General features: G+C 43.0%; 1 long non-coding RNA gene across 3 annotated transcripts in view; it reads left to right on the forward strand.

Moving 5' to 3' along the window:
* LOC133237789 (uncharacterized) overlaps positions 1–24,708 on the forward strand; it is a 61,802-nt gene that overhangs the window by 1,411 nt on the left and 35,683 nt on the right. For all 3 annotated transcript variants that reach the window (XR_009733356.1, XR_009733355.1, XR_009733357.1), the window contains exon 2: positions 6,000–6,210. This is a non-coding gene — a long non-coding RNA (uncharacterized LOC133237789). The remainder of the gene's footprint in view (positions 1–5,999; positions 6,211–24,708) is intronic.

The raw sequence follows: 24,708 nt of genomic DNA on the forward strand, positions 1-24,708 counted from the left end.
GCTTAAACAACAAACATTTATTTCTCACAGCATAGAGGTTGGGAAGTCCAAGATCAAGACACTGGTGGATCTGGTTTCTAGTGAGGCTACACTTTCTGGTTTGCAGGAACCTGTCTTCTTTCTATGTCCTCAGGTGATGGAGAGAATTAGATCATTATTCCTCTGGTGTCTCTTCTAATAAGGGCATTCCTCGTATTTATAAGGGCTGCAGCCTCATGGCCTAATGATCTGCTAACAGCTCCACCTCCAAAAACCATCACATTGGGGGTTAGACTTCAGCATATGAATTTGGGGGGTGGGGCACAACCATTAGGTCTATAGTAGAATTCTTTTTCATCATGAAGTAACATATGCTCATTGTAGAAAATGTGTCACCATGCCAGAACCTGGAGAAAACCACAAGTAACATATCTTTCTTCTGTGCATGCATATTTATATTTGCAGTTTACATTACTGGGATCACATTATATAGAGTTCATGTCTTGTCTTTTAAATAAACAATTCATGACCATTTTCTTAAGTGATTAAACACTTCTTGCATTATTTTTAATGCACATGTAGTTCTATCACATGGAGTGTCGTATTTTAACTATTTCCTATTTATAATTCATTTAGGTTGTTTTTCCAATTTTGACTTTGATAAGTAGTACTCTGAACAGCCTCACACATCAAAATATTGTCCATGTTTTTAGTTATTTTAAGGGAGATTCTGAGAGGTGGAATTTTGGGGTCAAATCTCCTACCTTGAAATTATCCTTCCCTTGACTTCTGGGTCATTTTTCTCTTCAGGATCCCATTATGTTAAATAATTGGTCCTTAACAATCAGCCTTCATCTTTTCCTCTGCATAGAGCTGGTTGTTAAAACCATGAGACCTGGTAAGAAAGGCCTAGGAGAGCTTAAAATCCTAGGAAAAGAAATAAAAAGATTATTTCAACTGGCAAAAATGCATTCCTAATATACCCAAAGAAGTCAACACAAACATTAGTAAGGACTACTTAAAAGTTCATTAATATGTCTGATTATGAGAGCCATCTTCAAACTTCAATATCAGATGTAAAAAGAAAATACAATTAAAATAGTCTAGTGCTCCTAAAATTAGGCAAAAATATAACTGAATCATCCAAGCAGTTGGGGTAAAACACCATGTTCTTTCGAGGAGGAGGAAATGCTGTAAAGATACTAATTCTCTCCAATTGTAAATCAGTTTTAACTCTATTCCAATTAAAATTCGAATTGCATATTTTTCAGAACTTCATATAATAAGTGTAAAATTCATCTGGGAAAATAAAGAGAATGCTTATAAAAGGAACAGTGAAAGAGAACAAATTTTACCTGAACATCGATTTTATTGTAACATGGAAAGAGTCAAAATAGAATCTTGGGGATTGATTCTGAAACGTAAGCCTAGACCAACAGAACAAAATAGAAATGGAATAGATTCTGAAAGAAACATAAAATCTGGACTATGAAGAAATCAAACAAAACGATGAAGAGATATTCCTAAAATAATGATATCTGTGGGGCTAGAGATCAATAAGTAAAAAAATTAATTGAGCTCACACTTCAAATCAGGGATATTAAAGAGCCAAAAATTTTAAATTGTGAAGATTAACAAAAATAGAATACAGAAAGAGATGATTAAAGAAGTGAATGAACAAACATTTTTCAGGCTATAGAAGTATTTGCCCTCCTCAATAAAAGACAATCTAAACAAATCCTAGAAAAACAGAGGAGAAGCCTAGGGAAGGCTATTCTATATGTCACTTTTATTTCTTTTTAATGTCACTTTTAAATGAGAGAATTTATTTCATGACCTGAAAAGTTCTAGAAATTATCATACCGCTGGGTCCCTGGAAGCCATGGCTCCTTCTTTTCAGGAGAATGACATGTATGTGGAAGGGTTAAAACCTGCCTGCAGACCTTCCCCCTGGTAACAGAGAACCTGTCCAACTTCAGATGAAAGTGAAGTCGCTTAGTCGTGTCCGACTCTTTGCGACCCCGTGGACTGTAGCCCACCAGGCTCCTCCGTCCATGGGATTCTCCAGGCAAGAATACTGGAGCGAGTTGCCATTTCCTTCTCCAGCAGATCTTCCCAACCCAGGGATTGAACCCAGGTCTCCTGCATTGCAGGTAGACGCTTTAACCTCTGAGCCACCAGGGAAGCCCCTAACTTCAGGTACTGACACAATTCTTGATGGTCAAGTTCATGTCCAGGGCTTTCATTTCCAAGATAAAGTGGCTACTACCCCAGGAAAGTACAGAGACCAGCACAGAGGTCTGTGGGGCCACATTTCTGAGGCAGTCAGGGAGCTAGAGGGCTTCCCAGGAGGAATTAGCGGTAAAGAATGAAGTTAAAGTTGCTCAGTCGTGTCCAACTCTTTGTGACCTCAGGGACTATACAGTCCATGGAGTTCTCCAGGCCAGAATACTGGAGTGAGTAGCCCTTCTCCAGGGGATCTTCCCAACCCAAGGATTGAACCTAGGTTTCCCGAATCACAGGTGGATTCTTTACCAGCTGAGCCACAAGGGAAGTGCGTGCCTGCCAGTGCAGGAGATGAAAGAGATGGGAGTTCAATCCCTCGGAGGGGAGATGTCCTGGAGGAGGGCATGGCAACCCACTCCATTGTTCTTGCCTGGAGAATCCCCTGGACAGGAGCCTGGCGGGCTACAGTGTATAGGGTGGCAAAGAATAGAACACAACTGAAGCGACATAGCATACATGCATGCAGGGAGTTAGAGAGCAATTGAGGACCCTGTCTGTGGATAACAGGGAGGGCCTTGGAGGAAAATTATGCAACTGGGATTCAGGTTCAGATTGTTTCTATATCATGCTTCTGAGATTCCAGGGGTGACCATGAACTTCAGGCACAGCCTGGGTAGAGAAGCTTTGTTGCGGAGAGGATCTGACCATCATTAACCAAGACTAGGAAGCCACATGCTGACTAGGTGTGCATCCTGGAGAATTCAGGGTGGAGCTGTCAGCAGTTTGGGGAACCAGGATGGATCACACTCAGGTTGATCCCAGCAGTAATTCTGTGCCTACCAGAAGGCAGGACATTAACCCTTTATCCATTTCTATTATAGTTTGAAAAGGGGAGAGAAAAGTGGAAAAGATACCCTGTATCATTTCCCATCTCCATGGGCCTCTTTAAAAATGCAACAGCTTTACCTCTAAGAAAAGCAAATATTTTAGGAAACCTGTTTATGTATCAGATATATCAGATACATTCTTAACACTGTGTGTTCTAAATTGGGATTCTATTTTAAATACACACAGTGGAGCCAATACTGCTACCCCATGGATTGTAACCCACCAGGCTCCTCTGTCCATGGGATTTTCCAATACTGAAGCGAGTTGCCATTTCCTCCTCCAGGGGATTTTCCTGACCCAGGGATTGAACCCTTGTTTTCTGTGTCTCCTGCCTTGCAGGAGGGTTCTTTACCCACTGAGCTATCAGCGAAGCCCTATATTATGAGACCCCTTTGGTAAAACTATCTGTAAGCAAATAATCACTAAATAAATCTGCCTCTAGATCTGGATTTTCATATTCTAGATCGGAGTTGTCTGTGAGAAATGCTCTCTACAGATTTATCTTCTGTTCAAGTTTGAATTCATCTGTATCCATGCAACCTTTAGAATATTACTTCTGTAACAAGTCCCTGGAGAAGGCAATGGCACCCCACTCCAGTACTCTTGCCTGGAAAATCCCATGGATAGAGGAGCCTGGTAGGCTGCAGTCCATGGGGTCGCTAAGAGTCGGACACGACTGAGCAACTTCACTTTCACTTTTCACCTTCATGCATTGGAGAAGGAAATGGCAACCCACTCCAGTGTCCTTGCCTGGAGAATCCCAGGGACGGGAGAGCTTGGTGGGCTGCCGTCTATGGGGTCGCACAGAGTCGGACATGACTGAAGCGACTTAGCAGCAGCAGCAGCAGCAACAAGTCCCCAAATGCATATGCTATACCAGTCCAACTCCAGCAACAACTTGAGCTCATTTTTTTTGTCTTTCATCTATACTTGAGAAACTGTAGCTATCTTACTTTACAGAGGCATATTCTGTTTCTTGGACAAGGCTTAGGGCTTTACACAAAGGATACACAATACACATGGTAATTCTCACATAAAAAGAAGCTCAGTCTCACTAGTAATCAGAGAAACGCAAATTAGTGTCCCCTGGACACCTGTCTCTTCCCTGTTTACGTTCTGGGCTAGGCAGCTGACAAGTCTGTGAAGAGAGACCTCAGGGCACCTCTCTTTAAGCAGAGCTATGCATATGCACCTTAATGGCAGACTGGGCCAACATTCAAAACCTGTTGAAACAAATGCTCAGTAGTTTTAATTTGTGGAAAGGAAACGTTATTTGGAAAAAATATAGTTCTTAATGCTCTGAAATCTTTTTACACTGTGGCAGGGCTAGAGCGCTGGAGAAAGCACTCTGAGATCAGAAATCCAGCCACGTTATTAGTAATTCATTTGCTTTAGCACATATGGGAGATAATGCGTTCCTTGGCCTGTGGTCCAGGTGGTCAGCTCTGCCAGCAACAATTTGGAAGCACTTTTGAGCCAAGGGCCACGTGGCTGCCCTTCTGCTGCAACTGCTAGAGCAGCTGGGTTGGAGGCTCCTGCTTTTGCCCTGGTTAAAGCAAATTTCCAAGTTTAGCTGACAATAGTGTACTCTGCAGCCAGACCCATTGCATACATATGGGAATGCTCTTGGCCAGCCCTTCTTGGAGCAATGGCCCATTTTCATTTTCTACAGAAGACCCGACTGAACTCAGGTCTCACATTCTCTAAACATCACATGGCATCAGGGCCATAGGGTAGGGTAGGGCACAAGTTCAGTTCAGTTCAGTTGCTCAGTCCTGTCCGACTCTTTGCAACCCCATGGACTGTAGCACGCCAGGCTTCCCTGTCCATCACCAACTCCTGGAGCTTGCTTAAACTCATGTTCATCTAGTCGGTGATACCGTCCAAGCATCTCATCCTCTGTCATCCTCTTCTCCTCCTGCCTTCAATCCTTCCCAGCATCAGGGCACAAGAACCACATATTAAAAACTAGAGTGGATTCCTTGCCTTTTCAGCATATTCTGTGCCAGGTTATAAACATGAGTCCACTAAAATAGGAGACAATAATGCTTAGTCAATTTACATGAAGCATAAATTTTACTTATTCATCTCAATTAGGCTAATCGTGTAATCAATCTGCCAGACATCAATATTTACTCAGTGTATCTTCAGTTGTCAGTGGTAATGGAGGAGAGCAAGGATACCCAACACAGAGATAGCAAACAGATACTTGTCACTGACTGATTAGTATACAAGTTAGTGGTTGATCAAAGAAAATGTTGGACCCATAGATATTCAATAAGTACTTTTCACTCATTGAGTGTTATACATATTAGTGGCTGATTTAAAAAAAAAAAAAGAAGAAAAACACCCACTAGTTCATCTGCAGACTTATTATCTCACGGTTGATGTGCCCTTCTTTTGTTTTGCTCAGGCTGGTATTGAAATGAGTTTGCGTTTTTCAGTATACACCAATTAATGCTACAGAGAAGTGGCCGGGAAGTGTGCTATGTAAGAAGAAGAATTGAATTTGGAATTAGCATTGCCAGATGGTTCAGTGGTAGAGAATCCTCCCACCAGTGCAGGAGACACAAGAGATGTGGGTTCAGTCCCTGGGTGGGGAAGATCGCCTGGAGTAGGAAATGGCAACCCATTCCAGTATTCTTGTCTGGAGAATCCCGTGGACCAAGGAGGCTGGTGGGCTACAGTCCATGGAATGACAGAGAGTTGGACATGACAGAGAGACTGAGTACACACACACACACACACAGTGTTTTGCTGGAGAAGGGCAAAGGCAGCCAGTTTTTTCACCAATGCATAAACCTGCTTTGCTCATATGATCCTAGCATTCTGATACCAACATGCAAAAAAAAAAAAAAGCCCTTCATAAAATGGATAAAAGTCCCTTTTATCACTTCCCCTAACAGGGTAGTGAAAGCTATGGTGTTACCATCAAGATGCCCTTGACGTGGTCATCGATGACTTGATCTATCAGGAACCAGTGCCATTCAAGTGCCCATCAAGTCATCCCTGTTGAAGGGCAGGATTGAAGTCATTCTCGTCCAGAGTCTAGCTGGAGGAGAGGAGGGAAGAATCCAGACTCTAGACATGTCAACTCAAGAGTTCACCAGGATGGTGGTAAGTGCCTGCCCTTCCATGAAGCTTTGCTCAGCCATCTTGCCTCCCCAAAGTCCCTCTTCTGTGATCTCTCTCCGCACCATTACTTTGCACCCCCTCTTGACGTTTACTGCTGTGGAACATTATTCTGTACTGGTTTCATGAGTATTGATCTGTACTTATTCATTCAGTACTGGGAGAGATTGGATGGTCAGGCCTCTGAAGACATGATGCATACATGTGTGCTAAGTCACTTCAGTTGTGTCTGACTCTGTGTGACCCTGCAGCCCGCCAGGCTCCTCTGTCCATGGGATTCTCCAGGCAAGAATATTGGAGTGTGTTGCCATGCCCTCCTCCGGGGGATCTTCCCCACCCGGGGATCGAACCCCGTCTCTTAAGTCTACCTGCACTGGCAGGCAGGCTAACTGCTAGCACTACCTGCGAGGCCTGAAAGCATGGTTCTGGGCTCATGTTTCAGTGATGTGCTGCCAGCTGGGTTGCAGACTGAGATTAGCAGACACAGTGTTGATGAGGGTGTGCTCTTGGGATGGACACCCATGGAATGGAATGGAAAGAAGCAGCACTGGGTGGGGGAGGCGGGGTGGCGGGCTGAGCCAGATGCTGTCCCACTGAAGGCCCCAGCCAACCCCATGGGGGCCCTGGGGCTGAGATGGCCTTTCAGAGCTGCCTTGAGTTGGGATCAGGGAGGCAGGCCTTTGTGCCTCTGCGTCCCATCAGTCATTAAATGCGGGCTGTTCCATAAAGGAAACATGACCCTGGGAGAGGCAGCTCCCTTTGGCTGAGGTAACTCCCAAAGGGGCTGACAGCTGAGGGCCGTCTGCCGGAAGGAAACACTTTCGGCAGCTGGGGAAAAAGTCCTTCACTTCTGAAGAGGGATCTCAGTGGTATGACACAGCATGCACAAGGATGAAATATAATACACGCAGGGAGCACTCCAGATGTAGGGAACAGCAAATACAACAGCCCAAGATTAGAGTTCTCTGGGTGCAGGCGTGCAGTGGGAAGGAGACATACCAAGGCGTGAGAGAGAATGTACTGGAAGACAAGGAGAGGCAGCCTCTGGCCTCTGAGTTTCACATTTGTTCCAGGAGCAATGGGAGCTATTTGAGGGCTGTAAGCAGGAGAGTAACAGGATTTATTTACTCTTTCAAAGATCACTCTGGCTGCAGCGTGTTAGGTGGGGAAACAGTAGGCGCAATTGTAGCAGGGAGGGGTGGGACCCCAAAACCTGGATTAGGTGTATGGCAGTGAAGCTGGGAAGAAGCAGTCAAGTTTGGGGTTTAACCTTGGAGGCAGAGCCAGTGGGTCTTGTCGATCAGTTGGATATAGATCTGAGGTTAACAGCAGAGCTCAGGATGGCTTCTAGGTTTGTAGGCTGTCCAGTGAGGGTGATGGTTGGAGCTTCAGGTGGGGGAAGACTAAGAAATATTCTAGGTGTGAGAATGTGTGAGTTGAGGACAGAGGGACAAAGGAGAGTTAAGAATCAATCTGATAGAGCCATTTGCAGCAACGTGGATGGGCCTGGAGATCACCACACTGAGTGAAGTAAGCCAGACAGAGAAAGACAAAGACCATATGAGGCCACTTGTTTGTGGAATCTAAAAGATGATACAAACGAACTCGTTTACAGAACAGAAGTAAACTCAGACACAGAAAACAAACTTACGGTTACCTAAGGGCAAAGGAGAGGGATCAATTAGGAGTTTGGAATTAGCAGACATGGGCTATTATATATCTAATAAACAAGGACCTACCGTATGGCACAGGAAACTGTATGCAAAGTACTGTAATTACCTGTCATGGGGAAGAATTGGAAAAACAATATGTATAAGAAGCAACCACTGCTGTGCACTCAAACTAGCACAGCATTGTAAATCAGCTCTACTTCGATTAAAAAAGAAAAAAAAGGAATCGTTCTGGACATGGTCAATTTGAGATTCTTATGTTAGTCTTGCTTCCCCAGAAACAAGCATTGAGACAGGAGTCTGTATGCAGTAGTTTATTTGGGAGCGAATCCAAGGAAACTCAAGTAGGGAGATGGGCAAGTGAGATAAGGAAGAGAAGGGTGTCCTTTATCAAGCAAGTTACTAATGTATAGACAACTGGAGCTTAACATCCCCGGGGGCTCTGGAAGACAGTATGTGTCTCAGACGGGGCCTACCCAAAAGTAAGGTTGCTAGAACGTTTGTCAGCCACTCCTATGAGTGCTCCTGGAACCATTACCTCCTTGGCACTTCCAGCCTGCTGCAAGCTTGAGCAGAGCAGGCCCTGTTAGCTGGAGAGGGTCCTCCTACAAAGAGGCAGCGGCTGGCAACCAGAAGTCAGGCTGGTAGGCGTTGAAATGGTGTGAGCTGAGGGGATACTGGTGGGAAGGAAGAAATTCAGAGTCAAGACCTAGTTAAGACCCCAGATAACATAAGGAGGCCTGGGGGTATTCAAAAGAGCCAAGTGCAAGGGCCAAACTCTTAGTTCAGTCTAGAGTCACAAAGAAAAGACCAGCAGCTGCATGAGGCAGTGACTGGATCAGAGTGAAGCCCGTGGGCAGAGCTGACTGCCACTGGCACATCTTTTGAAGGCACCAAGTCAGTATGAATACTAACTCCCTATGGTTCCAGAATCTCAGTGGATTGATTGGAACTGAATGGATCATCAAAGGATGTCAGAGTTGCTTCTCTGGGGATCTTGCCTGAAGACTGAGTAGGTGACTTTCTCAAGGTCATCCATAGACCTGAGATTCTTTAGGTATCCCTCTTTTACAAATGCAGAAACTGCAATGTGGGAAAAATCTTTTTCTTAGACTCTATACATTATAAAGTTTGCTGGCTCCTCTGCTAGAGAGCATGACACACACGAAAACTCATCCAGTAATTTTTCCATGAAGGGGGTCTCCTTATGTTATCTGGGGTCTTAACTAAGTCTTGACTCTGAATTTCTTCCTTCCCACCAGTATTTTTTCAATATTCATGAAATATTAAGATAATAAGCTTGTCAAAACATCTCAAACACAAAAGCCACATTCTTCAGAATTCTTTTCTTCTGCTATCATGCTTTAATTCTGTGTCATGACAGTCCAGCTCCAGCTCCCCAGGCAATGGTAATTACTCCGTTACTTAATTGAGGTCCTAATCAGTTAGGATCTACTGTCAAATGCAATCATCTATTTATTTTCAATGGCCCTCTTTACTGAAGCCACAAGTACTGAATGGAAATGTTGGGATTTTCCTACAGGAATAGTTGAATTTAACCTCTCACTGTTCTCTTCTCCTAGCCTCAGGATCATTCTGTGTTTTAGAACCAGTAACTGTTTTCAAGGCGTGGGTCTTTCTTAAACCAAAAAAAGCAAAAGCATTGCAATTTAAATATAAACAGTGTCCAATTGAAGAGATACTCCTCAAGCATCTCCATGACACCCTGGGAGAGTTGCTATTTTCCTCTCAGCTTCAACTCCTGATTTTAGCAGTTTCTACTTGGATCCTTTGTGTTTGGCTTAACTTTGTTCTTGAAAAGTATTTATAATCCTGATCAAATAAACTCCACCCTTTAGGTTCTCATTAACACCCAGTCAGAGATTCTTAACCTGAAGGTCAAGCATAGCCCTTAGAATGCATTGGGCTAAGAATTTACAGGTTGGTTTCAAGGATTCCACGGACTATTTGAAATTACAAAATCTGGTGCGGCTATACGTTTAGGCTTTTCCAGGGTAGAGGTCTTTCCATAACCTAAAACAAAGCTAAATGCCATTTTGTTTTTCTTGTGTATGTGTGTTCAGTTGCATCAGTCGTGTCCCTACTCTTTGTGACCCCCCCCCCCCCCCGGACTGTAGCCCACCAGGCTCCTCTGTCCATGGGATTTCCCAGACAAGAATACTGGAGTGGGTTGCCTTTTCATTCTCCAGGGGATCTTCCCAACCCAAGGATCAAACCCACGTCTCTTGTGTCTCCTGCATTGGCAGGCAGATTCTTTACCACTATGCCACGGGGAAGCCCTTTGTTTTTCTTATCCCCATTTTAAAAGAGGTTTCGAAATCAACTCCCTCTAAAAGCAAGTTCCCTTACCAAGTGCTTGATTAACCTCTCTATCCAAAACTCCATTCCCTTTCTTTTCCCTCAGACCACAATCCAGTTTAAAATAAACACTGATCAACTGGAGTCAGATAACTAAAGCTGCTGTAGTCGATAACATCATTAATGTAGTAGAATTGCTCTTATCTTAATAGATGTCATCATTAATGTGCAAACTCAGGTTGTTTCTCCAGAGCAAGATGAGATCCTGGATCCTCGGAGCCATGGACCATCTGGTCAGAGTCGTAAACCAGAGACTCCCTCACTCCCAAAACTATGATTAAGAACCATGACAAAAATGGCACGAGATGATAATTGGCCCCAACCCCTTTGTTCTTTCTTTTTGAAAAACGCTTGGTTCAAAGACCAAGTTGGAATGAATCTGAAGCTTGTCTCCTACTCCCTTGCTCGGCAACCTGCAGTAAATCCCTACTTTGCAGCTAACTCCCACTGTCAGAGCCAGGCTTTCTGCGCTGCAGGCACCCAAGTCCTTTGCTCATTGCAGTTTTATACAAATAATTTTCCTTTGTTCAGTATTTTCTCTTTAAAGCAGCTCTTCAGGGCATCAGCCGGCTGCTCTCCTTCACTGAACCATCCCAGACTAGCATCTATAAATCTTCCTTTTGCTTTCATACTAGGTAACTCACATTTAATCCTCCAAACCCATACTGTGAGGTGGAAAATTATTTCTCACCCTCTGATTCTTAAAAATGTTTAATTTTTTTTTTCCTGGAATGGATATCATTAAGGGTTTGTCTTTGTCCTCATTTCCTCAGACAGCATTTCCTTCTGTTATTAATGTAAGCAACAAAATGTAGGAGTTTCACCACCTTGTCACCAAGAGAAGTGAGATATTTTCAAATCATGTAACAATTGTTTCGGACATTTTGAAATTAGCTTGTGCACTCATTACTACTTTTAAAATTAACAGTAATTACTAACTTAGAGCTAGATTTTTTTTTCTTTTTTTTTAAGCACACATATAGCTGTGATTCAAGAACAAAATTCAACTGAGTAAAATTTGAAGAGCTGATTGGCTTTGTTGAACCAGTCGTGAGTCGGCAGCATCCTGACTAGCAAATACAGGGAGGCTCCAAGGGGCGACAGAGAGGGAACGTTTTTAGAGACAGGACAGGAAGCTGTAAATAGGAAAAAAAAAAAAAAGGTTTTATTAGATCATCTCCCTTTTGGGAAAAAAGGGATCTTATAAAGTGGGATACCTCATCTTTCTTTGGGGGATGAAGGAGGTCCATATGACCTCACTGGTGCTGACCAGAAAATTGCTGACTGATCAGCTAAGACTACGTTTCTGGGGGAGACTGACACGTCAATTAAATTAGGTATTAAGTCTTGGTTTGGTGGCATGGCCTAGCATAACTGACTCCATTTCAGGCCTGTGGTTTTGTTTTTTTTTTTTAATAATATATGACAAATATATTCCTTGATGTTTTATTAATTGTATTTCAGCATAAATGTTTTCCTTTGTAATCCTATGTGTTTTATGTGTTTAAAAATTTTATTGAGAAAAGGGATTCATGATACCAAAAAAGATAAGAACCTTTAATTGGAAAAATAGAAGTCCCAGAAAGAAACAAGATAGAAGAGAAATTTAAAGAAATGAAAGAAGAAAAAATTTTTTCCAGAACTGAAGGACATTAATTTTCAGATTGCAAGGGACCTCCATGTATTGAGACCAATAAATGAGGAATTCCACATCAAGATCTAGAATCACAAAGTTGCAAGAACCTATGTGATAAAAATCCCCAGATTCTTCCAAAGAAGAAACAAAATAATATACAAAGAATTGGGAATCAAGAATTCATCAGGTTTCTCATCGGCAGCACTGGAAGCCAGAAGACAACGGTGCAAAGCCTTCGATATTCTGAAGGAAAATCATTCCCAGTGCAGAACTTTACATACAACCAAATCAGCCATCTTAAATGATAGTGAGTGTAGACTGTGAAAGTTTTCAGACAATCCAGGAGTCGAGAAATTTGTCTCTTCCAAAAACACTGATGCTTCTGCTCCAGCAGAATGAAGGGGAAAATCACAAAAGCACAAGACATGGGACCCAGGAGGCTGGTGGTGCAGCCTGGGGAGAAATGAAGCAAATTCCCCAGATCATAGTGAGATCATGCTTGCTCTGTAACCAGATAGTTAAACTGCACAGTCTGAGACAACAGCCCCCACAAGCCTCCCCTCCCTTCTGATACCAACTGCAAGTTTGGGAGGTGCTCACAAAATCACCCTCAGATTTGATCATTCAATAGAGGGGCTCACAATTCACGGAAGACTGCTAGATTCATGGTTACGGTTTATTACAAGGAAATGACCCAAATTAAAGTCAGTGAAGGGAAGACGCACGAAGGATAGGGCCCAGGAGGAGTCCAAAGGCAGAGCTCTGGTTTCCCTGTGGAGTCACGGGCAGCAGGGCCTCCTTCCAGCCACAGTGTGCGGCAATTCACAGGGAGACTGCTGACCAAGGATGCCTGAGCTTTTGGGGTCCAGCGTTCTACGGGGGCTCAGGCATCTCCTGCCCACATGACTGACCTTTAGTCTCCAGCCTTTGTGGAAGTTGGGGTAATGCCTTTAGCCTCTAGTTCCTCTCGGATCGGAGCACATGGCCCAAAGCCTCCATTAAGGATCACACTGTTAGACTGTCAGTGGCCAGTGAAGACATCCCATTGGGCAGGACGTACCAGAGGCTGGGAGATCACCTCCCAGGAAGCCAGGGTAAAGGCCAGTCCTCTCTTTTGGTGAAGTGAATTCTTCATTACACGCTCCGCAGCGCCAATGAGCTTCTCTGTCATTTCCTACCCTCCAGGTGAGCCTTAAGCCATGCTTGGGGATACACATTTCTCGCACAAACGGCACTGATCTTCTCACCCCACCCATGAGCCCCTCGTGCGTCTTCTCTGTGTTGGTGGTGCGTGGAAGGCAGGGTCCGGTCATTGAAAGAGTAAATTCCAGGAACACAGTGATTAAGGCCTTGGGAGTTCTAGAGATGCCACGGTTGGAAGACGTTTTTCTACATTTAGGCTATAAAATTCAGAATGGGAAATTTAACATGTCCAGAAAACAGATCGTTTATGTTTCCCTGCATACTTTAGACTTCGTGAAGATGACCCACAAAGGACAGTAACAACCTTTGATTGGGTCTGCACTCACAGGCTGCTTGATGGGTGATGCAGCATCATGAGTAAATAGTGTTAGAGACGTGCAGAGGCAGGAATATCTGTATTATTTCAGTAAGAACGGGTTCTGAAGAGCCATAGCATTGTGAGTAATAGTCTTGTTACCTTTTCTTTCATGATAAGAGATATAAATTTAGCCAAGGATAGTGCTTTTGACAATAAAGAACAGGAAGGGACACCCAGGAAGAAATCCCATGTGTAGTGTTTGAAGAGTCAGCACATAGTTAAATAACTTCTCTATCAGTTCATCTGAGCATTTAGTGATATATCCTATGTGTGATCATATACTGATAAATTCTATCTGTGCTTATGATTTTTGTGATTCATTTTCTAGTCAAAAATTTTATGTAGACAGAGAACGTGCAGGAATTGTTTTCCTGGCGTCCCACATACACAGGGGCAATCCTCCTCTTGACCTGTCTTATATCTAACCTGCTGCTGTCCCTGAAAAATCAGTCTTTTCTCCATGAAGCCTGTCTCATGGTACCTGAGACCAAGATCTAGGTATTAGTTGAGTCTGATGAAATTACAGCCTTGAACTTGGGAGTTATGGTTAACAGTGTCAGTCTTTTATCAGCCTCACCATCTGTAGTGGATAACTGTCCAACCCTCTATACTTTCTATTACTACCTCACCTCTCCTGAGGTGTCTCTATTGTGTATAGCTGTGGGAGTTGGTGATTATCGCTATGGAAATCGAAGGAGCCATATGCCCCTTGTTACCTGAATAGAATCACAGGACTTAGCCGCAGCATACTTTCCCCTGGGAATGTGAATCTGGAGCAAGTATCACAGGCCGTTGATAGTTGGAGGTGATCCCAGAGACAGTTGTGTGCCATGGACTTTCTGCTTGGTTCCTATTGTCTCACCCTCCTGAATTTCCTTTGCTTTTGATTGTTCCCAAGGTAAATTTCATCATCTCCCTGTTACTTTGTGAGCCTCCAGCATTCGTGCGGTAAATATTTCTTTACAAATTTCATGTAAGATTGCCAGGATTGATTTTGTTTCTTAAGAAAAACAATAATACTGACTGAATCAGAATACTATTTATTTCTTTTTTCCCTTTTAAAAAAATACTTATTTTTTACTGACTTGTTTGGCTGTGTTGGGTCTTCGTTGCGTCGTGAGGACCCTCATTGTGGTGCACTGGCTCTCTAGTTGCAGCCTGGAGGCCCAGCAGATGTGGCACTCGGGCTTAGTCGCTCCTCCGCGTGTAGGATCTTACTTCCCCCACCAGGGAGCAAACTCGCTTCCCTGCACTGTGAGACGGATCTTAGCCCTGGGCCACCAGGGAAGTACGGACACTGTTTATTTCTGAGTTTGTGGTTGTTGTTGTTTTGGTGTCAAGAAAAGTTTGTTAAGTTTTTACAAATGATGAAAATTTCACAACTTGTTTGCAATCTCAGGCTACACTTATGTAAAGTCTACCAGATGCTTGAGAGTAGAGGCGTAGGAAATTGCCACTTCAAAGTCAAAGCTTGTAAAATATATAAGAACAAGTCATAATCCTTTTGGTGACTGTTTAATTTTGGATGTGTTAATAAACAGCTTTCTCAACCACTTTTAATTTTTGCTGTTCGTAGAAAATAATTTCCAAATATAATATTGTGAAACGTTCAGTGATATAAATAAGAAGAAACTCAAAACTCTCAGTGCTCATTCCTGACACTTATTTACTCAAAGTTTTAAAACAAGTGATGATATTTTAAACTGCATATTAGGGATAAACATCATTTCATTTTTATTCTTGGTACATTATTACAGATTATTTACATAAGTATATTAATAAAGACACTGAGATCAGCATAAAACAGATTCCTCTTTTGGCACAGTTAACACATTGGCAGTCTCCATTATGTTTAAATTTGTTACTATCACATCAGAGTATATGTGAGTGTGTATTTTTACAGTTCTAAAACAATCAAGTTTTTTTCTTCCAGTTTTATTGAAATAAGTTGACATATAGCACTGTGTAAATTTAAGGTATACAGCATGATGGTTTGACTTACATCATGAAATAATGATTGCAAAAAGTTTAGTGAACATGCAGCATCTTGTAAAGATATAAAATTAAAGAAATAGAAAAAAGCATTTTTTCCCTGTGATGAGAACTCTTCAGATTTACTCTTAACAACTTTCAAATATAACACACAGCAGTGTTAATTATGCTTTATCATGTTGTTTATTATATCCCCAGTACTTATTTATCTTATATCTGGAAGTTGCACCTTTTGACTTTTTTCATGTAATTTCCCCGTCTCCCTTCCCTTGCTTCTGGAAATCACAAATCTGGTCTGTTTTCCGGTGGCTTTTTGGTTTATGAAGTATAACTGGCCTACGAGCAGTATGTCAGCTCCTATTACACAATGTAGTGTTCTGCTATTTCTGTACATTTGAAAATGATCACCATGATGAATCTAGTTATGATATGTCACCATACAAAGATATTACATAATCATTGACTATCTTCCCTACACTGTATGTTTCATACTCGTGACTCATTTGTTTTGCAACCAGGAGTTTGTATCTCTTAATCTCACTCACCTGTTTCCCTCACCCCCCAATCTCCTTCTTCTAACAACCTCCTGTTCTCCGTATCCATGACTCTGCTGCTGCTGCTGCTAAGTCACTTCAGTCGTGTCCAACTCTGTGCGACCCCATAGACAGCAGGGATTCTCCAGGCAAGAACACTGGAGTGGGTTGCCATTTCCTTCTCCAGTGCAGGAAAGTGAAAAGTGAAAGCGCAGTCACTCAGTCATGTCCAACCCTCAGTGACCCCATGACTGCAGCCCACCAGGCTCCTCCATCCACGGGATTTTCCAGGCAAGAGTACTGGAGTGGGGTGCCATTGCCTTCTCCAATATCCATGCCTCTGTTCCTGTTCTATTCTGTTTGTTCATTTGTTGTAGGTTTTAGATTCCACATATAAATGAAATCATTCAGTATTTGTCTTTATCTGACCTATTTCACTTAGCATAACGCCCTTTAGTCCGTTCCTATCGTTGCAAGTGGCAACAGTTCATTCTTTTTATAGCTGACTTATGTCCCATCGCACGCGCGTGTGTGTGTATTATATACACACCAACTCTTCAGCCATTAGTCTATGACAGGCACTTAGGTTGCTTTCATATCTTGGCTATTGTATAATTACAATTCTGCAATGAACATTGGGACACGTATTTTTCTGAACTCGTGTTTTTGCTTTCTTTGGCTGGATACCCAGGAGTAGAATTTCTTCACTGTACCCTAGTTCCATTTTCAGTTTTTTGAGGAACTTCCGTGGTTTTTCATATTCGTTGCTCTAATTTACATCCCCACTAACAGTGCAGGAAGGTTCCCTTTTCTTCACATCGTCTTGTCAACTCTCGCTTGGTGTTTTTTCATACTGGCCGTACTAAAGACGTGAGGGGACATCTCATCGTGATTTTGGTTTGCATTTCCCTGATGATTAGTGATGTTGAGCGTCTTTTCATGTGCCTGTTGGCCATCTTATGTCTTCTTTGGGAAACTGTCTTTCCAGATCTGCTGCCCATTTGTTAATCAGGTTGCTTGTTTTTTGATGTTGAATTATAGTTTTTTTTTAAATATATATTTTGGATATTAGCATCTTGTAGGATGGATCTTTTGTAAATATCTTCTTCCATTCAAGAGGCTGCCTTTTCAGTTTGTTGATAGTTTTCTTTGCTGTGCAAACACTTTTTAGTTCAACATAGTCTCATTTGTTTATTTCTGCTTTTGCTTCCCTTGCCTGAGGAGACATATCAAAAAAAAAAAAAATTACCAAGACTGATATCAAAGAATGCAATGCCTATGTTTTCTTCTAGAAGTTATGGTTTCAGGTCTTTAATCGATTTTGAATTTATTTTTCTATATGATGTGAAAAAGTAGTATAATTTGATTTTTTTGCAGTTAGTTGTCTGGTTTTCCCAATACCATTTATTTGTTTGTTAAAATTTCCTCCAAAATGTTTAAAATAAAATTTATTTTATTTGTTTATTCATTGACTGCACTGCATGGCACATAGGATCTTAGTTCCCCAACCAGGCATTGAACACATGCCCCCTGCTTTGGAAGGGCAGAGTTTTAACCACTGGACCACTAGGGAAGTACATCCGCAAACCCCAAAACAAATGCTGACACTCTTTTTTATATTCTTTTCCATTATGGTTCATCACGGGATATTGAATATAGTTCCCTGTGCTATACAGTAGGACATTGTTGTTTATCCTGATACTATTTGTTGAAGAGGTTGTCTTTTCCTCCATTGTATATTCTGGCCTCTTTTGTCATAGATTAATTGCCCATATACATGCTGGTTCACTTCTGGCCTCTCTTTTCTGTCCCCTTGGTCTATCTGTCTGTTTTTGTTCCAGTACCATACTGTTTTGATGATTATAGCTTTGTGGAATAGTTTAAAATCAGGGATCATGATACCTCTAGTTTTGTTCGTTTTTCTCAAGACCGTTTTACCTATTTGGGGTTGTCTCTGTTCCCATACAAATTCTAGAATTATTTGTTATAGTTCTGTAAAAAATGCCATTGGTATTTTGATAGAAATTGCATTGAGTCTATAGACTGCTTTGGGTATTATGGTCATTTTAACAACATTAATTATTCTAAATCAAGAGCATTAGCCATCTTTCCCTTTGCTTGTGTCATTTTCAATTTCTCTCATCAGTGTCCTATGTAGTTTTCCAAGTATACATCTTTTATCATCCTAGTTAGATATCTTCTTCTGTATAAAATTTTAAATTGTACTTTTCTAGGCTCAGAGAAGGCAAGGGCACCCCACTCCAGTACTCTTGCCTGGAAAATCCCATGGACAGAGGAGCCTGGTTGGTTGCAGTCCATGGAGTCGCTAAGAGTTGGACACGACTGAGCAACTTCACTTTCACTTTTCACTTTCATGCATTGGAAAAGGAAATGGCAACCCACTCCAGTGTTCTTGCCTGGAGAATCCCAGGGACAGGGGAGCCTGGTGGGCTGCCGCCTCTGGGGTCACACAGAGTCAGACACAACTGAAGTGACTTAGCTGCAGCAGCAGCAGGCTTGGATAAAGTCCTGCTTCCTGCTGATACTTTCCCTGTGTTCAGCACAAGGGGAGTCTCTCTTCCATGTGCTTAAAGCAACTATGTCCCTTCCATGATAGAACAAGAGGCAAGATGGGGCTTTCCCTGACTGTTACCATTTGGACTTGGGTGTTTTTATTTTATTTTATCTATTATGTATGTTCTGCTCCCACATGTGTTTTAAGCTCCTTGTGGGTCTGAGCTAGTTCTTGCACAGAAGCTCTGTTTGTCACTCGATCAGTGTCAGGCTCCACTTTTGCCCTCAGACCCATCTTTGCCCACTTACTGCAGTTCCCAATTCTGTCACCACCACCTCTCCCACTTTGCCTCCACTTCATGCCACATGTGCTATTTTTATCAGAGAGTTTTCTGCAAACAAAGTCGATTTTTTTTAATCTTAATTCATTTATTTTAAGAGCATTGGGAAGGAAATGCTTTTCTTTCTCACTGTGGGAGTCAGTGGGATTCAAGTTATCCACATCAACCAAGACCAGCTGGTGTCATGGGAGGCTGACACTCCTGAGCTGAGAAGCACTAATATAAAGTGAGCGGTGAGTTCTCGCTTTGTGTGTTCTTGCTTCCCCAACTCACTTGTGTAAACTTTTGTCTACTCTTTCTTTCATTTTATTGTAGACCTACTTCTCATCATTCTCTGGGCCTTACTTTCCTTATCTATAAAATAAGAGAAGTCTTGCTTGGAAAATCCCATGGATGGAGGAGCCTGGTAGGCTGCAGTCCATGGGGTCACACAGAGTCGGACACGACTGAAGCGACTTAGCAGCAGTAGCAACATTCCTTCTGGTTGCTTCCAGCTCTGACTTTAACCAAAGTGTATGATCACAAGAGTTCGTGGTACCCCAGGCATGCACTCCCTTTTACAATCACCACTCAGTGATGAATTGCTGTTTGTCAATTGCCCAGCACAGGCTCACTCATCTTCACCACGGAGGAGGATGACGTCCACTATCCTCCCGCTTCTCGAAAGGCCCAAGTGAGGTAGACAGAGATCCTTTCACTTGCCCAAAGTGTTCAGGGAATATAAGAGGTATGAGCTTGGCTCTACCCCCTAGTTTCCATTGTTTCAATGATTACTGACTTTCTCACATTTTATTGCCATAAAGGGAAGAGAATCCTAGACATGCTAAATATATTTGAGCGTGTAATCCTAGTTTAGGTTAGCTAAAGGGCAACTGAGCTATAAAATCATGCTGAAACCACCCAGAAATCATATTTATTTCAAAAACAGAATATGGGGGCCTAGTAGGGTTGATGGCAATCAGGATATGTGATTGAAAAACTGGTCCTCCTTTTTCCTGGCATCGTGAACTTCTGGAAGCCCCAGCTTTCTCATCCATTAGATGAGAGATTTACTACCATGAAGCTGCTCAGTCACATCTGACTCTTTGCGACTCCATGGACCATAGGCTACCAGACTCCTCCATCCATGGGATTTTCCAGGCAAGAATACTGGAGTGGGTTGCCATTTCCTTCTCCAGGAGATCTTCCCAACCCAGGGATTGAACCCGGGCCTCCCACATTGTAAGCAGATGCTTTACCGAGAGATTTGGGTAACACTAAATCATCTCCATTTTCTCTCCTACCAATCATCTTAAATATTCACCAAACCTCTTAGTTCTGAAGAAAAAAAAAGTTCAGGAATCAAATTTTTAATTGGTTCTAAAGCTACAAAACTTGAATCAGATTTAAGATTTGGAAATTGCCCTCATATAGTAGTTTTTAAAAAAAAATCTTAGGTGAAAAAAATAAATAGAAATTCCTTATAAAGTGAGAGGAAATATACTTCTCCAACATGGTTCATATTAATATATAAAGTCATCATTTCATCTAATGCTATTTCTGCAAAAGTACCTCATATTTCATTCTGAGCATTATTAATGATGAAAATATGTGCCTGCAAATATATTTGGGAAAACTATCGGCTATCTGCCCTATTGGCAACCCTCAACACTTAAACCTACAAGGCTGTTTGAGATATGTCATATTTCAACACTAAATACTTGGGCCAACTCACCTGTCTAGTCATTTGCTGACAGCAAAGATACAGGGACAACTTGCTATCAGGTTAGCCAGGGTTACACTTAGAATTTAGAAAGCAAACTACTATAGGGGAAGAAAAAAACCTTTTCCTTCTACCCTTCTAGGTTATCAGCTGGGGCTCTGTAACAAAAGATGGATTAACAAGAGAAAAGCACACACAATTATTTAATATAGTTTTCTGTGACATACAGCCTTCATAAGGAAATGAAGACCAAAAGAAATGGCTAAACCTGAGTGTCCATATACCAGGTTCTGTGAAAAAGCTGTGGGGAAATGTGATAGACAAATGGGTATGAGTGAAACAAAATGAGGGAAACTTAGCAAGACCTATTCATTTGGATTTTTCTTGGAGTCCCTCTTTATTGGAGATAAAGATGTTCGTTCCCTCTGAGGATAGGGAAGGCAGCTCTACACCGAGGTCTTCACCCTGCTTTAGGGAAAGGTCAGCGAGTCCCTGCTGCACCTACTGTTTCTCGATTTCCTTCAGCTTGAAATACTCAAGATGGCACCATATTTGCTCTGAACTCCGTCACTGCAAAGCTAATATGCTCATCATCCCAGGAACACTGGAATGGTTCTGCGAAAAGCAATCCTCTGGGATTCTTTGGCATAAGTGAGTGATGAAGCTTGAGCCACTTCTACATTATGGAAAATGAGAGCCCAGGGTTTTATTACTCTCATGTTACAATCACTGCTGGGGAAGGAATGGATAATGAGCAGAGAGTATAATTTTCTCTAAGATCTGTCCCTGTGCAGGAGCAAGTTCAAAACCATCTGCAGCATGAAATGGTCATTCTCTGATGTGTCTTGCAGACCTAGCCTTCCCAATTAACTAGAGTTGAAAAACTGGTTTGAGTTATACATGCTTCTTCTCCACTTTAAGAAAAAACTTACCAAAATATATATAACCTCATTCACTCTGACTAGAGCTAGGTAGACATCTCTTTGACTTATCTATGCAAACAGGTTTTGCTAAGCAACCTAATTAGGTAAAAAGCACAGGGAAAGTTGTGCAGAGGAGGAGGGTGGGACTTTTCCTACTAGAGAGAAATAACTTTTAATCCTGGGGTTTTTTTTTTGGCCAGACCACACAGCTTGTGGGACCTTAATTCCCCGACCAGGGATCAAACCCAGGTCCCCTTGCAGTGGAAACTCAGAGTCCTAACCACTGGATCGCCAGTGATGTCCCGTAAAGCCCTTTTAAAAAGCATTGACTTCTTTTACAGCCATTGGTGCACTGATTTGTTGTTGTTGTCATTGTTCATCAAAGCAGATAAATTTGGGGATTACTATTCTAACTACCAAAGATTCATGCTGAATTCCTAGAAACATGACATGCAAGTGGAATTAAAGTCTGAGCTGCTTACAAATGTATGAATCTAGTCTGGGTACTGAATTAAGGGCTTGTGCCTTTTAAGTGAGATGGCAAATTGTCCTAGGGGATTATTAAAAAGCTTCCAGAAATGATAAGCTGCCTGGATTTCTTTCAAAGTAACCTAGGAGAAGGGAGAAGAATGGGAAGATGGATGAAACAAGATTGGCCAAGTGTTGATCACTGTTGAACCTGGTGATGGCTACGTGAGTCTTCACTATGCTCTACTCCATACTTGTTTGAATGTGTCCAGGATGAAATATTTAAAAGTCTTTTCCTTTTTTTCTTTAAAGCTCACAGAGGAGACATGCTCAGGGAATTGAGGAGGATCAGCAAAGACACAGATGATGAGGTGGCTGATGGGAAAGTAGGGCTGGAGGGAGAAAGCAGGCCAGCCGGGCAAGTGTGGGCAGAGACCTGCCTGCCGCTGCCACTTGCTTTTTGCCCCTGCTGGTCGGTCAGGAGGGATCCCGAGAGGTGGGCCAGTGCCTGCTCCTGGGTCAGGCTGGGATGACAGCTGGAAACGCCTTCAGTGCCGCTTGAGACGCTCAGCCATGGACTCCCAGCCATTGTTCTGCAGGCCCACCTCCTTATCAAGTCCCACTCAGCGAATGTTCTAGCTCAGAATATTAACGTTTTAAAAAAACAGGAGCGGTGCTTTCCTTATTTGCATGTTTGTTCATGGCCTTCTCCCCGTGGGCCTGTCTGAACGTGCATGTGGAGGGGAGGCGGAGGGGGAATTCTAAGCAGTGAAGGGGGTGTTAGAACAGGGTAAAAAGAGAGAGTTTGTATTCAGCTTCTGGCATCTAAACATTTTTACCCACTTTGTTGAGAAATAAGATTTACATTTTCTTTTTATCTCTTCTGAGAAAAGAGATATCAAAAGCCTGGTCCCTGGCCCAAAGAGTTTTGGATTAGAGGTCCCAGTGGTGCATACAGGGGAGAGGAGAAAAAAACAGGCTTCCCACCCCAGCCCAGAGCGGGGAGAAGGAGACGGGGACAGAGGGGAAGGCAGAGGCTAAGATCCTCACTTCCTCTCCCTGCCCCGTCAAGGATTAGGTTGGAGGGCTTCCCAGGAGGTGCTAGTGGTAAAGAATTCACCTGCCAATGCAGGAGATGCCAGAGACAGGGGTCTGATTCCCTGGGTTGGGAAGATCCCCTGGAGGAGGACATAGCAACCCACTCCAGTGTTCTTGCCTGGAGAAGCCCAAGGACAGAGGAGCCTGGCGGGCTACAGTCCCTGGGGATGCAAAGAGGCAGACATGACTGAGCACACACAACAGCTTTAGAAATATTTAGAAAGGTCTTGAAATCTAGACGGCAGTGGGGCGTGGCTCCTGCTCCCTGTTCTTGGCTCTAGGCTCCTGCTTGCACCAGTTTGCAGGCACTTCCTCCAAAGTGAACGCAGTCGCGCAGTAGGGTTAAGCAGAGGGAGGATGGAGCTCCAGGTGGCACTCACGGAACCTGGAGGGTCCCACCAGTACGTGAGGCTGAGGGGGCGTGCAGGAGACCACTGAATGAGAGTTCAGGAGCCCCACAAACTCCCCACACCTACCTCCAAGCCAAGGCCAGATGGAGAACAGAGCAGAGCTCTGCCAGATCCATGGTGAAAGGAAAAGCAGAAGTTAGGCTGGGCTAGAGTGTAGGGAGCAAGCCGCCAACCTGGACCAAGCTAGACCAGCAGCAACCGGGTACCCGGGGAGCATCACCACAGCAACCTGACCATCCTTCCCCAAAATCTCGGGGGCTTATAGTCCAGACGTCAAGGTGCTATCTCAGAAGCGGATGGAGGATTTCTGACATGCTCACTGTTTTTATGTGAAGAAAGCTGTTACCCTTATCACGTCATACTTAGATTACCTGATGACAAGGAAAGGTCATTCATTTCTTCGTTACCCAGTGAGCGGGAGCTCTTGAAGACCTTACATTTTATCTGAATGCTCAGTGTAGCATCAGAGACATTGGGATCTTGCATTTTTTTCTGTGTATATTTTCTGTGAATTTTGTTTCAGTTGCTGCCCTTGTAGAAGTTGCTGTTGTCGTTCAGTCCCAGAGCTTGCTCAAACTCATGTCCATTGAGTCAATGATGCCATCCAACCATCTCATCCTCTGCTGTCCCTTGTAGGAGTAGCAAGTTTATGACCGAGGAAGGAGAGGCTGTGGGCACAGGGGCCTAGGCACCTGCTCCTGCCAATTGCCTCTCCTGGTATGCTGAGTCCTGTGTCGCATACCTAGGGCCTTCCATGAATAGACTGTCCACCTCAAATGCTACTGATGTGACTTCAGTCCCCACCTTTGTCCAGACCATCCGCTTGTACCTTCATCCTCAGTGGGTCTGAATGCTGACCCTTATGATGACAATAAGGACTATATTGTACTGACACGAAGTGCCAGGCCCTGGACCGAATGCTTTGCATCATCATTACTTTTAATCCTCAATGGTCACCTTATGAGATGGGTACCAGTAATATCAACATTTTCCAAATGGGAACACAGAAGTTTAAGGAGTATAAATATCTCCATCCCAAATAGTAAGTGGCGGAGCTGGGTTTTGAGCCTTTAGCCCTGAACCACCACACAGCTTCCCACTTAACCTAGAGAACACAGTGATGAGCTTGCATTGAGTGCAGTGTCTTCCTAAGCTTGGACCTGGGTTTGGTCAACATCCAGCCAGGTGTGCCCCGTTGCACCTCCCAGCTCCTCCCTCCTCCTACCGCCCTGGTTGCTGAGGTCCCTACATGTCTT

Source organism: Bos javanicus, chromosome 24 (assembly GCF_032452875.1).
Source record: "Bos javanicus breed banteng chromosome 24, ARS-OSU_banteng_1.0, whole genome shotgun sequence".
Taxonomy (NCBI): Eukaryota; Metazoa; Chordata; class Mammalia; order Artiodactyla; family Bovidae; genus Bos; species Bos javanicus.